Raw genomic sequence first — 14297 nt, 5'->3', positions numbered from 1 at the left:
AAAAGTGACAGTATTATGACAGGTATCAGTCTAGTAGAGATAAAAGCAATGGTTATACAACTGTTCTCGCTCTCTCTCCTCTCTCCCCCATCTCTCTCCTCTCACCAACCGGTCACAGCAGATGGTTCTGGTTCTGTTAGAGATGTCTTCCTTTTGAAAGAGTTTTTTCTCTCCACAGTCTCAGAGCTGCTAATTGTGGGAACTGTTGTGTTTCTATGTAATATTGTGAGGGTCTTGACCTCACTATGTAAAGAGACTTGAGACAATGTATGTTTTGATTTGGCGCTATACAAATAAAAATTGATTGATTGATAGATTGAGCGCATGTCAGGATCAAGAAAACAATGACACAAACAATGAACACTAGGATCAACAATGACAATCTGGCACTGGAAACCGGACAAAACAGAGCATATAAGGGTGGGGGTATGCTGGCGAGTAATAATCAAGTGACTGGGAAACAGGAACTGAAACGACAGGAAATCTTAGTAGATGCCAAGTAAAACAGGAAATGCAGACAGCAACACAAACTAACGGGATGTTGCCGATATTGATGCTGTGCAACCTTCACAGGTGAACCTGGCATATAGTCCCGGCAGCACAATTCAAATTTCTTTGGATCTAGCATCATTGGATTCATCCCTCATTTACCCATTCACCTATACCTACTGAAGTCTCTATCAAACATGGTTTCTGAAAAGGCTAAATAAATTTACACCTTTAAACACCACCACTAGTCTACCATGACCCAACTTAAGGCTAACCAAAGGACATCTACTTTTTTCTTTTTAAGTAACCCCTTTATTATTTGACTAAATACATTGGTGGCTTGAGCATACGGATAGCAGGATAGCATGGCTGTCAGGGATGAAGGAACAGAGATTAAACCGGAACGAGCTGGCAACAGATGGCAACCCTCAATGATTGGACCATCACAGCAATTCTTGCTAACTAGGTTTTCTCTCCTTTTTGATCAACGACAAATTACAAACCAGTCCATAGCTATTCCACTGGCTAACTACCTTTAGGAGTAATCCATTAACCTTTAACCACCTTCCTCTTCTTCTTCCTTCTCTGATCTCAATGCTTCACAGAGGAAACTGATTGTACTGAGGCAAATATCTTGTTTACCTGTAACTTGAGGGATTATGTTTAATGTAGCAAGACCTGGTTTATAATCTCTCTGCCCATGCAGATGTCACCTTAATACCTGTCACTGTGAACGTTATGAACTCTCTTTCTCTCTCTCTTGCTTTGCTTATCCCCTAACATGCACAATACACATGGGTCAAATCCACAAACACCTTTTATGTACAGATAGTGAAGTAACATTACTCAGTTTGCCAGTTGTAGTTGAATAACAGATGTTTGTTGACTAACAGTAATGTTAATTGTGATTAGTCTTTTAAAGTGGTCATTCTTTATGAATTAATTGATTCTCTTTATCAATTAAATAGCATAAAAATGTTTGGTTTCTCACTGTAAGTAAACAAACAGCAAAAAGATAATAGGCTTAATTATCTGCATCATGAATGTTAATAATTTGCAATTAAACAGTCTTTGAATGTGGCAAGTCTTAAATGTTAATGAGCTAAATAACAAATAATTAAAGGGATTTGGTCCAGATGTTCTACAAGTCTACTACAGGTCAAATTCCTGACAAGCAGTCCTTACAATAAAAGTGTTCTGTTGGAGGAATAATATCAAATTCCAGATATAACTGATCAACGAAGCCTCAATAAATGCTCTATCAACCATTTATAAAATCACCAGTTCAAACTGAGTTCATTCTTCAGGTGTCTGCAAGGGAGCAGACCACACAGGCATTCATATATGGACATCTGCACAATTGATCAGCTGGCCACGCAAAATGTTGCTACTGTTTGATATATTTTATTTTATTGTTTGTTTTTGGAAATCACTGAGTGAATAATTTTTTAAAAATTTGAATTGGCTTTCTAAAAAAAGTTGTATCATCACAGAAGCAGCAGGCTGGATATAGTGTAGATGTTCAGTTAATAGTATTGATGATTGCGAAAGATAAAATTATCATTATACAGCATTGACTGAACAATAGTAATGCAAGTCACACCTTTGTTTTAAGTGAAGTTTAAACATGTCCAGCCACTAGAGGGCTCAATCATCATGGTAGTGGATATGAATAGCTACTACCAGCAACATCTAACATAATTCATTATCTGCAGCCATTAGCCAAGGGTATTACGATATGTGTCATAGCCTAACTGTGTCTTAGAGCTTCAACTGTGGTGTATCAAACAGTCGACAGACACTACTTCCATTTCCAAAATAAGCTGTGGATGAATTTACTCAAGTAAATAACAGCAAATATGAATCACATGCCACACTTACAAATAGCAGGTGTCAGTAACCTGGACAGAAGAATCTACTGCGTGTCAGGACTGAGACTGCAAAGAAAAGGATATGGTTCCCAAAGAAAACTCGTAAGCAGATGTTAGCAGTATCCAATGTCAAGTAGATGGTTAGTATTTAATATTTCAAAATGCTAAATAGTTCCGTCAGTCTGGTATCTAATTAGTGATATAGTTTCTGCACAGAGGTAATGACAGCTGCTGTGACCCTCCACCCTCCTCATGTGTGAATTGTGCCACAATTGGGGAGCATGGCGCTGAAGGCCAAAGACTCTTCTTTGTCACAATATTGGAACAGTCGCTGAAGACACACGTCTGATGCTCATGACTGCCTTGGTTTGGTGAGACTCGTGACGTTTCTTGTCACAGCTGTTTGCCCTGTGCGGGTCTTTGTCATGTACATACGTGCATAGGAAGCCGTTAGAACCCGCCATGACAAGACAGCAGGTGTCTCTTCACCCCTGATACCAATCAAGGTAACCTACGTTACAGAGATAGTGTGGCCAGCTTCTCGTTACTGGGGGAATACAGACCGACACACCGATGGTAACATGGCTCTCCATCTAGACACAGACAACAACACAACAACCAGCCAATCACTCTCAGTCTCCGCCGCGGAAAATGACGACCAATCATTTGTCCGAGTGCCTCCAGTCATAAATCCCGGACGACCAATCAGCTGTCTGTCTGGATCTGCTGGGGAAACAAGCAGCCAATCTGCTGTCTGTCTGCGTTATACGAAGTAACAGTCTGACCAATGAGCTGTCTGTCTGGCTGCACCGAAGGGGTGATCCTCTGCCGAGGCCCAATCAGCGGTTTAGTGCTGCCTGCCGGTGCCGGGAACTGGTGGTGAGGAGCCGCTGCAGCGCTGTCAGGACCGGACCGTGAACCCGGAGACGGTACACACTGAGGCGTAAGGAGACACAGGTGAGTCCGAGGATGTGCGCGAGGCCTGGCCCCCGGCCGGGAATGTTTTTGAAATGGCAGCGGCGGGATTCTAGTAGCGGCAGGATGACAAGTTGTGTCTTTGTGCCGCCGGTGGATGTGCCGATGTGCTGATAGACAATAGAGCGGCTTCCCTTCGCTATTTATTGATGCAGGCTGACATTGTGGCGACCAGCAGCCGTCGCCTAGAACTGCTCCTTTACATTTAAAGGTCTGGAGGCGCAGCACACACATTTAGGTGTTCCTTAACCGTGGCCGGCGGTTTGTGTGTCCATATTAACCGACGGTTAACGGAGATATTGTGATTCCGGTGTGATGGGGACGTTAAGCGGAATGCCTCCGGTCGGTTTCATTGTTTGATCCAGAGTCTCTGGGGGTTAACTCCGACTGGAGAAAGAGCCAGGCTCCTCCAAATACTCGCTAATGCTCATTTAAAAAGCACCGGGATGAGATGGGGTGTTCTGACGGTTCGAATGGGATAAAGCTGCGAGAAGTGGCGGATGAAAAGGCGCCGGGAGGAGGCCGGAGCTGCTGATGGCTCTCGGCAATTAGGAACAAAAATTCGAAATGCATCAGCCATTTACGTAGAGACTCAACTGGCTCCATATGCTGCTAAATGGCTGCCTGGCGCCTGACAGCACGAACCATCACGTTACTGTGAGGGCCAAGGCGTTCTTCTGGCTGCGCGGCGGATAAACGTAGGCAGATCTCTGGATGACGTTCGAGACAAAACGGGAATCAATATTTAATGTGTGCTGCCTATTATTCTGCAGTGTACTGGAGCTCATTTCGTGTCTGCTGCTGCTGCACCGCTCCTCCAGATTTACATGAGTCACAGGCAGATGGATTCACAGCTGACCTGCTATCACACTCCAAGTCATTTCACGTTACAGTCCCTGGCTGGATTCTAGTGAGTGCCATCTTTGACATGAAGAGAGGTCGTGCACATTTACAAGAACGGGCCATGTACGGTATATTGTTGTTGTGCCATATACAGCAGCGGTAGATAAGGAAAGGTTGGCTATTAACAACATATTTTAGTCGCTGGGAAAGTTGACAGACGGCAGCATTGTCACTTTCCCTCTGCTCGGCAGTGTATCACTTTCAACCCGCTGCTGGTTTTTGGTGGCGTCTTCTTCAGGACATGGTGCTCACTTCACAGACGTGAGCGTTGAGGTACAGGAGCCTTACAGCCTCTGGTTGTGAGATAAAAGTTGGCAGACCTTGACAAACTCAGCCCTCCACTCACATAGTGATAGTGGTTCGTATGAATGAAAGGTCCTTGCGGTTGAAGAGTGTGAATGAACTGTAGTATTCTCAATGGTGGAGACCTTCCTTTTCCCATTTTCAGCTCACAGTCCCCCGGCAGCCCCAGCAGCATACAGTTGAAGCCAACCACACTGTTCTGACAGTACACTACCTGAAGCATTGTTCTTATTGAGCAAGCAGTCAGGGCTCCATGTCCGTGAGCCATCATTAAATCGTCCAGGATGAAATAGTAGAGATTCTGAATTATTTTGTGCGTGTGTATCATGACATGGAATTTCAAGCTGTTGCCACTCCTTTTCATTTCTTTAATGTAGATCTGTTACACAAACTTCTCACTGACGGCTACCTCGTAGACTCCCAACCTTAGAGCCCCAAACCATGCTGGGACATTAAGTGCCTTCCAACCAAGTGAGCATAACTTTAGCCAAAAAAGTATTATGTTCCACAGATTTGCCAGTAATGATCATTTCTCACATCTAGTGTTTTTTTTTTACCTGCCCGTCAAACAGCAGCAATTAAGCTTTATTAAACCACAATGTCCCAGTAGGGCTGGAGAGGAGACGCCAGTAGTTGACTGATAGTGGCTTTTTTTTTTTAGGCCAACACCAATATTGATAATTGGGTGTTTGCACATTTGCATATTGATTGATCAGCTGATACATGGTTCCGTGGGTCCTTAAAAAGTCTGAAATCCATCTGATTTATATTTCCTTTTATGCATGTCCCTATGTTAAAAAATGTACCAATTTCCAAGCGTACATTCAAAAAAAGGGAAACCTTCTTACCTGAATTATGGCAGAGTTTGTTGCTTTCATACTACTGATTAGTGCCAAGCCCGATCTAAAACAGCTTGCAATATTGTCATTGCCGCCTTTTTTTTTTACTGCTAATCACGTAAATATGGTGTCAATAAAGTGTCCAGTTGTTCTGCCCCCACACCAGACCAGTGCCAAAAGTCTGAACTGAAAAAAATCAACCTAAAAGTGGGAAAAAAGTGAAAATGTGATTCAGCATTGAAAAAAATAAGATCTGAATCTGAAAACATAAAATCTGCAACTGAAAAAATAAGACCTCAAATATTAAAATATTCATGAAAGTGAACAATTCATTCAAAAGAATTCCAGAATTGTATCAAAATAATATTTAATTTGAAAACATTTTTTTTCCTTCACTTAGATTTATTTTGAACACATTTCTTTTTCAAAGTTCAACATCAAAATTTGACCTTCCAGTTTCCAATGTTTTCTTCAAGTTAAGAAAACTATAGGCTCAGATTTAGCTCCATAGCAGTTGTTCATTAGTTGTGGACTATTTTCAGCTGTGGATTAATCCACATTAGGGGCTCTAGTGAGTATTTGGGGCAGCAGGACGGTGTGTGTGGGACCAGTGCAACTGTGTGGCTCACTGATGTCTTTAATAGTTTTTGTACAACATGGCACAGAGGAATAAGACCTATCAGGTATTGATACACAAAATACTCGTCAGTCTATCACATTCAGTGTTGGTTTGGCTCTGCATATGGGATTTGTTGACAAGAGGAAGTGTAGCATAGCATTTTAGTTCTATTTAAAGTCTGAGTAGTACCCAGCTCCTATCTCTCAGATATTTGCTGTTACGACCCACAAGTTAGTAGGTTTTCATCACAGTCTCAATCAGTGCAGGCATCAGGTGACTTGTTTCTAATTATACAGTCTTGTTTTTATAATCATAAGGTTATTATCTACAGAATTGAAACTACAGCAGCGAACAATGGTGTTTGTGTAACTAACCAAGGGCACATTTTGAGACATGTAGCATCCAATGGTTATTCACTGTGGATGTGAAACTTCTTCAGCCACAACCAAATCTAGAAAGAGCTGAGGGTTCAGGTGAAACAGTGTCTGACAAATTAGCCCCCCTTTTCTCACACACACACACACACACACACGGACGGACACACACACACGGACGGACACACACACACACACACACACACACACACACACACACACACACACACACACACACACACACACACAGTATGTATGTGTGGTGGCATGCGTTAAATGGTTCAGTTCCGTTGGCTAGTGATGGGGATTCAGCCACATGTACTGTATATGCGTATACACCAGGCTTAAAGCTATGGTTTGCATCAGATTTCAGTGAACATAACTGTGGAAGCAAACATGCACTGGTTTTATTTTCAAATTATTGATAATTAGTTTGTAAAATTATTTATTTTTTGCTCAGATTACCCGATAGCATCTGGAACCTCCTTTCCAAGGTCAAAGGCACATGGCAGTCTGATAGTCAGGTGCTGCTGTGTGGAGGTGTGTCAGGTTTTTTTCTTCATTCTTCACACAACTACTTCCCTCAGGTTTTATGTGAACAACTGAGTGCAACCCCACAATTCTCTTGGAAAAGGGACTGTGTGGAAGTGTGTGTTACTATCTCCTATGTACAGTTCATTGTGTTAATGGAAACAAAGACACACAGGAGACACTGAGTTGTTATAGAGCAGTTGGAGGAGGCTGTGATGACAGGTTATACCCTCTACCTCCTAGTGTGGATGTTCAAAAATGCAGTTTCCCCTACATGAATTCAGCAGCTGTGGTACGCCTTTCCTGGATTTAGATTTTTGATGAATTATTAGAATATTTTTTACGAGAGGAGATTGGGCTCCGTCTCATCTAGGGGTGGGAACAGAAACCTGGTATTAAACAGGCCATGGCGCAAAATTATGAAAGACCGTAGTATCAATAAGCTCCAATGTTATCGGTGCTTCTAACTGTATTGGGGGAAAAAATGCATATGTCTGTGATGAATTTACGCTATTCCCCATCCTGAGGCAACGCTTTTTCAGGAAAAAGAGTTACGTGATAGCATGGCCTACTTTGGCTCCATTGTCTCGATCATACATCTAAATCCTTCATTCTTGACTACGCTGTAGGGTTGCAGGTCATTTGAGATGAAACAGGCGATGGATTTAGTGATATTTTCTTTTGCCCGTTCAGAGTTGGCTGAAAGTTTGCTAAAGTAGTGCAGTGTGAGTTGGTTGGCTGCCAGTGTTGGTCCATGCTGTTCCTCTTTCAACTCTGGGTAATGGCGTATAAGAGTATGTGAGTATGTGTTGCTGAAGTACTTGACTTTCCTTTTGCAAACCTTGCATATTGAATGAGTCATGTCCAGCTCCGTCTTCCCTGGGAGGTTGTAAAATCCTAAGTGCACCCAAATACTTGCCTTCAATGACAAAGGGGCTGGCTGAATTTCTTGCTACTCCATTTGGTATTTTATAGAGTCAAACTAAGGGCTAGCGTGACTGACTAGCCAGTAGCTTGCTGCAACAGTGTTCTACGGAAGTCGAACAGTAAGACGGGGAAAGGAGTTTGTAAACATCGATTTTTGGAAGTTATGAATGATTTAGGATCTTAGAAGATCAGAATCACAATTTTTGCATGAATCGTTTTTTTTTTGACCACCCCTTGTGTGAACACAGACACTGAGCAGTACGTCGTATGGATTAAATAAAGCTTCGGGGCAAAGAATTTTAATCTATGCTTTTGTTGTAATCAAGTTAAGGAACCGTTTCAGCCCTACAGTGGACGTGTTCTCAATCAGACCGACCTAAGCTCCTACGTCTGGTTGCAAAAAAAACAATATTGCCACTTGAATTGGTCAGGCCCTTCTCACGGTAGACATTTTGACTCATCATAGTAGGAAAATTACAATGTGAAACATGATGGCTGCACTTGTTTCTTTAGATGCTAAATGCACCAACATGTTCACCAGCTGCTCTCTGACTGCGTGTCTCCTGAGAAGATAGAGGACAAAGGCTTCATCAGCGCCTCTAGCTTGTCTTCACCTGAAAGCAACTCCCAACAGAGTGAATCATCTTCTCTCCTGTCCTGCCATATCAGATCTAAAGTTGTACTCACCGGCTTCAGTCTTGAATCTGGACCTTCAGTTGTTTGGATCAAGTAGCTCATAAACAAAACATTTAAAGGGGCAGTAAGTGATTTTGGAGATAGCTTGTTTCTCTCTTGTTGTTGTTGTTATTTTATTGCTCTGGTCGGGCCACAAACCCACGGTCTCCGGTATGGGAGACCGACTTGCTACCACTAGGCCAAAACCACAGAGTTGCGGTGCCACCCGCTAGCACCTCTCTTTGTCCAACAGCTAACCGTGAGGAAATATTCGCAGATTTTTTCAAAATGTGTCTTGCTTTAGTTTGCCTACTGCCCTTTAAGTTAGTAAGCTACAGCTTTTATTTGAATGTGTCCGACACATTTAATCAACAAATTTTTTTCCGCTGTGTTTTATTGGTATATATCAGTATATACCTAGGAAAAAGGGTTCGAAACCAGGACTGAGGCCAAAATCGCTTGGCTATCGAATTCTACTTCCCTAAATTTTATATTTATCCAAACACGATTGTGAATTTGAATATGATAAATGTATAAAATTCCATAATAATTTGAATTGTGTACACCCTTGGTGTTTGAGAAATCATGCGTGTTTGCGGTGCCTGTACTTTGTCATTAACTGTGTGTGGGTGTGTGTGCATGTGTAGGCGCACGCTCACTGTATTAAAATGAAAGAAGAGTTTAATTTCCTTGAGTGTGGAAATGGCCCAGCAAACAGAGGCATTGCCGCTGTGACTAATTCAGCCAGTGAATAAGCAGTGTGCACATCAGTGCTGCATTGCTGTGCTGCACTTAGCCAGGTGCTGCACAAGGTCAATCCTCAACATGCTCCCTGTACATTGAAGGGATTTTAAACCTGGGTGTTCTGCAGTGATACAAATGATCATGTAATTTGACCAAACATCGATGATATTTTTCTAGAAGTTGCTGATTTTGATCAGTATTGTAAGAGTAACACGAAGAAGCACAGAGTACAGGTGATCTGCAGTGTTAGGTCTACATGTTTTGAAGAGATTAACACACAGCAAATTAAAAACCAATGGAATGCACAACAGTAGGATTGGGTGCCGTTCACATTTGAACCTATTCGGTTCTGGAACATGGTAGTAACAGAACTTTTTGGGGTACTTTACTCTCTCTGTAGATAAGACACATTTTCTGTGGTGTTGGTATTTTCCCATAAAAAGTATATGGTTCTCATATTATTTGTTTCAGACACATTCAAAAAGCCATTCACACTAAATGGTAAATGGACTGTTTTTATATAGAAGCGCTATAGAAATACAGTCCATCTAAGCACTTTACGGCACATTCACCAATTCACACACAATATACAGCACATTTTTTCTCACATTCACACACTGTCTTAGGAGCTGCCAAAGTGTCTTGCCCAAGGGCACATCGGCATGTGGACTGGGGGAAGCTGGGATCGAACCACCAACCTTTGGTTTAGTGTACAGCCCTTTCTACCTCCTGAGCCACAGCCACCCAGTGTGATTTACACATTTATAACTTCCATTATTGTAACAGATTTATAGATGTTCCAATACAATTTTACCCTACTCGATGCCCTTTCAGATAACGATACCAGTGCATTAACACAGCTGTATGGACGTAGGGCTGGACGAAAAAACAATGAACATAATTATCGCGATATAACTTTTCCTCAATAGAAATATAGGACACGGTTGATACAACAACGATAGAATTCATTCCATCCAGGTTTTGACAGACACATGGCTGGAGTAGAGTTACAGACATGTCAAGTTAGGTTGACGCACACTGCAGAGAGTGGAAGAAGCAGCAACTCACTTGTGAATGTTTGGGCTACTGCAGTCGTGCACATCAGTCCGTCAGGAGTGAGATCAAGATGAAAGAGAAAATGACGACAGGAAATGTTAAGTCGAGCGACAGCGTTTAATGAAGACGTCCCGACGGACACAGCCTCAAGGCCCAAGACGAGGACATTGATTACAAGATGGGTCCGGGGAATTTGATAGTGTGGAGATATTTTGGCAACTACAGATTAGTAGTGTGCGCTGCAAATGTCGAAAGCCTGTTCCCAAAAAGTCAAATTTGTTTATTTATTTATGGGTTTGTATCCCGACAATTTAAAACAGCTTGAATCTATAAAAGGACAGGATAGTGAGTTTTTTGTTTTTAATTTGATTTTGTATTAATACCTGTTTAGTTGGTGTTCTCCTGTAAAACTTTAAAGCTTTAAGACTTTGAAATTTAGAATTAAGATTTTATTTATTTGGAGTTGACCCACAAATGCAGTGTGTTCTCCTTGAACCTTCTGACTGGTCAGAAGTAAGATTTTAGTTTATGATATATACCCATTTTATTTATTTGAAATACAGTTGTATAATGTTTTACAGCACATTTGTCACGTTCAAATTCTCACTTGGGAGTAAAAAGGAACCGTAAGCTTGACAGAAATAGTGATTTGATTTATATCGTGATATATATCGACATCGACTCAATATGAAGAAAATTATCGTGATAAGATTTTATTCCATATCGCCCAGGCCTTTATAGTATTTAACTTAACACACAGTCACTGCTCTGACCTTAGACCTGCGCTGACAGCCGGGGGTTGCTACACCTTTCGAGGTGTTGTGTTAATATTAGCTGCTATTGCTGACAAACTACAACAGCAGCAAAAGACCAGAGTGGAGCTGAGGCTGTTTAGTTTCATGTGAGTCTCCTGCTGTGGCCGCTGTCATCACTCTGCTATGACCAGCGTAATAAGGCTGTGATAGGATAACGGAGCACCAGCCTCATAACACAATGAGCATAAATGCATGAAATAATCAAGGATTTAAAAGTATATTCCTGCTTGATAAATATATAATGGAATAAGAGTAATCATTTTCAAGTCAAGTCAAGAGTAAAGCTTATGCTGCTTTCAAACTGCTGGTCAGTATCGAATGTTTGATGCGTTTAACCTAGGGCTGAACGATTTGGGGAAAATATCGTATCGCGATTATTTCAACAGATATTGCGATTGTGATTCAATTTACGATTATAATTAGTGCGCATGCACACACGCACACACACTGACAGAGAGTGAGATGTGTTGAAGAGGAGAAGGGGTGAGAGCTCTCTCTCTGTTAGCAGTCTGTCTCTTTAACGACGGAATAGTCGTGGTGTTCGTCACCTCATTTTCATACGGAGTAACAGTCTCAAACAACTCTCGTGTGGTTCTGTGTTCGTCACCACTGTCGCTGGTTGTTGGCCGTACACCGCGGCACGGCCAACAACCGCGGCGCTGTGTCAAGCGCTGATACAGGTTGGTGGTGTTGCCCCATGAAGTTGCCACGGTACCTGACGCTGCGCAGCATCCTCCTTTTTAAAACCAAAGAACTTCCACACAACCGACGTGCTGCTCCTCTTCGACACTAAAGTCTCCGCTGAATCATTTTCTGACTGCGCTGTCGAGCTTGTGGCCATTGCGCAGCAGGTTAAAGTGCAGCTTGACTGCTGTTTTTTTCTTTCACTGAGCGCTCCACTTGCTCGCGTATCACGTGACCCGTGTAATTGCGTCCCTGGCGATTAAAAAAAATCGCGTTTTATCATATCACGATATAATCGCAAATGCGATTAATCGTTCAGCCCTAGTTTAACCTTCCCCAAATTTTGTATAAGTACAATTTACTTAAAAGTTACTTAAGCATGTGTAAAGAGTAAGAGTAAGTCATTACTATACACATCTGCCCACATTGTTCCATCCATTTCAGTGTTTTTATATCAATGTGTACCCAAAAATAACATCTGTCAGTAGGCCTGTGTGTAATGACCTGAATGTCATATCCAGGTGTCATAGTCAGATAACGGTACGTGTTATCACTCAAGCCCTTTCCTGACGTGTAGACCGCATCCAGGTGTTTGCAGATCTGAAGTTGTGGTCTCCTTCCATCTTCAATCATTATTAGTCATATTTTGTGTCGCAGGAAACGTCTGAGTCTGGGGTTTGCTCTCATCCATAATCTCTCTCTGTACCTTTGTCATGATTCTTGTTTAGGTGCTAAAAGAAGTCAGTGGTGTTGTGGGGTCAGTGTCAGGTTTTCCTCTCCTGCTCCTTGTCACCTTCACTCCATATTTGTTTGTGTGGCCTTTATGCAGATTTCCTTCTCGCATCTACATTATACATGGAAAAACGTAAAGCATCTTCCAAATTATTGCTGTAAAGAAAGTTTTTTGTTGTACAACGAAACGAAGGGAAAAGGGAAAAATTTAAACTTCACATCATCTGTCACATTTGCTCCATAGTGTATGTAAACAAGAACTAGCATCCAACAATGATGCATTAGCCATGTGACCTGAGGGTGAATTTGGTTTGTGAACTAGGTTTGTGTAGTTAATCGGAATTATTATATTTAATGTAAGTGTGCTGATGTGTGTTATGTTGTGTGCTAACATGTGTGATCCTTTTGTTGTACTTGATTGTCTGTAACGTGTGTTGAAACTCCTCCCTGCTGCCACGTTCAGCTCCATTTTAAAATGTCTGTCTACCTTTGTGTGCCTCGCTCTGACTACATGTCTCATGTTCCCGCTGCTTTTTCTTTCTTTCTTCTTTTTCCTCTCATTTGGCTGGTGAAACTGTGTATGCCCCACCCTGTGGTCTGAAGTTCTGCTCTCACTCTTTTCTTGTCAAAGTGCCAGCTCCTGAAGGAAGAGTTTTTCCTCTTTCTGCTCTGAAAACACTGGGCTTGCTCCTCCTCCTCCTCCCCTCCTCCCACCCTGGTTTGCTCTCTCAGACTGTCTTACTGTGTGACGTCTTGACCACTAACGGCTACATATTAAGAGATAATTCCATACCCTGAGGTTACAAACCGGCTCAGACTGGCTCAGTGCGTTTTCCCTGCGCTCTGTTCCCTGGGTTAAAATAAATAGTGAAACAGCAACAGGAAAGACACAATTCTGTCTGGCGATAAGGAATCATGTGTGGTGCCCTATTGTAAATCATTTGTCTCATTTGACCTCAGGGAACAAATAACACCATTTTCTTTTTGAGGCTAGTTTTTCTGTTGGTTGTGTTTGATGAGAGGAACACTTAAAGACCTCACATTAACACAAAGGATCACAGAGAAGATGAAACCACAAACAGGTTGCTCCATTTACAACTGTTCTTGACTCTACCTGGTTTTGCCACATTGTTGTAAATGTAATTATATACACATGTGCAACACTGTGGTAGACTCAGTTGGTTGTTTTTTAAGATGCACTGCACAGTTATAAATGAATGCAGTCCACCTAGGAGGTTGTTTTCACCACTGGTTGGTTGGTGTTTTTGCTGGTCTGCAGGATTGTGCTAAAGCTACTGAACGGATTTCCAACGAAACGTGGTGGAAGGATGGATAAGGAATTATGTGTGGTGCCCTATGTGCCAAGAAAGAAGTCATAAAATTTTGGTGCAGATCCAGGATTTTTGTCACTTTTTTTTAATATTGCGAGATTATATACTGCATTTTTGACATTTTCCCCAAGTTCCCATGGAATAATGCATGGATCTTGATTTAAAAAATCTGGCATATTTAGGGGACTGATATTGATGATTGTGTGCAGGGGTGTGGGTCCAGAGAAAAACTCTAGATCAAGGGGATTTAAATGTGTTTACATAAGGGGACTTTTTGGGCCATGGCAGAGGTATGTGCTCTACTGCGCGACATTCTAGTTCCTCATTGTTCATGGAGATGAAGAGTCAAGCCATGTCTCTGAGGATACAGACACGGTGACATTTCTTTGTGTCTGAATGTAAATAATCCACACACGCCTGTATGCTGAG

The 14297-nt window shown here is 41.9% G+C and overlaps 1 protein-coding gene across 1 annotated transcript in view; it reads left to right on the top strand.

Moving 5' to 3' along the window:
* Window positions 1–3168: 3168 nt before the first annotated feature.
* The window catches only part of gatad2b (GATA zinc finger domain containing 2B), a 43320-nt gene continuing 32191 nt past the window's right edge, over window positions 3169–14297 (top strand). The window contains exon 1 of the mRNA XM_035633874.1: window positions 3169–3317. The gene's annotated coding sequence lies outside the window, so the exon portion shown is untranslated. The remainder of the gene's footprint in view (window positions 3318–14297) is intronic.

This window comes from Scophthalmus maximus, chromosome 5 (assembly GCF_022379125.1).
Source record: "Scophthalmus maximus strain ysfricsl-2021 chromosome 5, ASM2237912v1, whole genome shotgun sequence".
NCBI classification, from domain to species: Eukaryota; Metazoa; Chordata; class Actinopteri; order Pleuronectiformes; family Scophthalmidae; genus Scophthalmus; species Scophthalmus maximus.
Note: the sequence above shows the minus strand (reverse complement) of the source record. Positions and strands in the feature narration are given on the sequence as shown.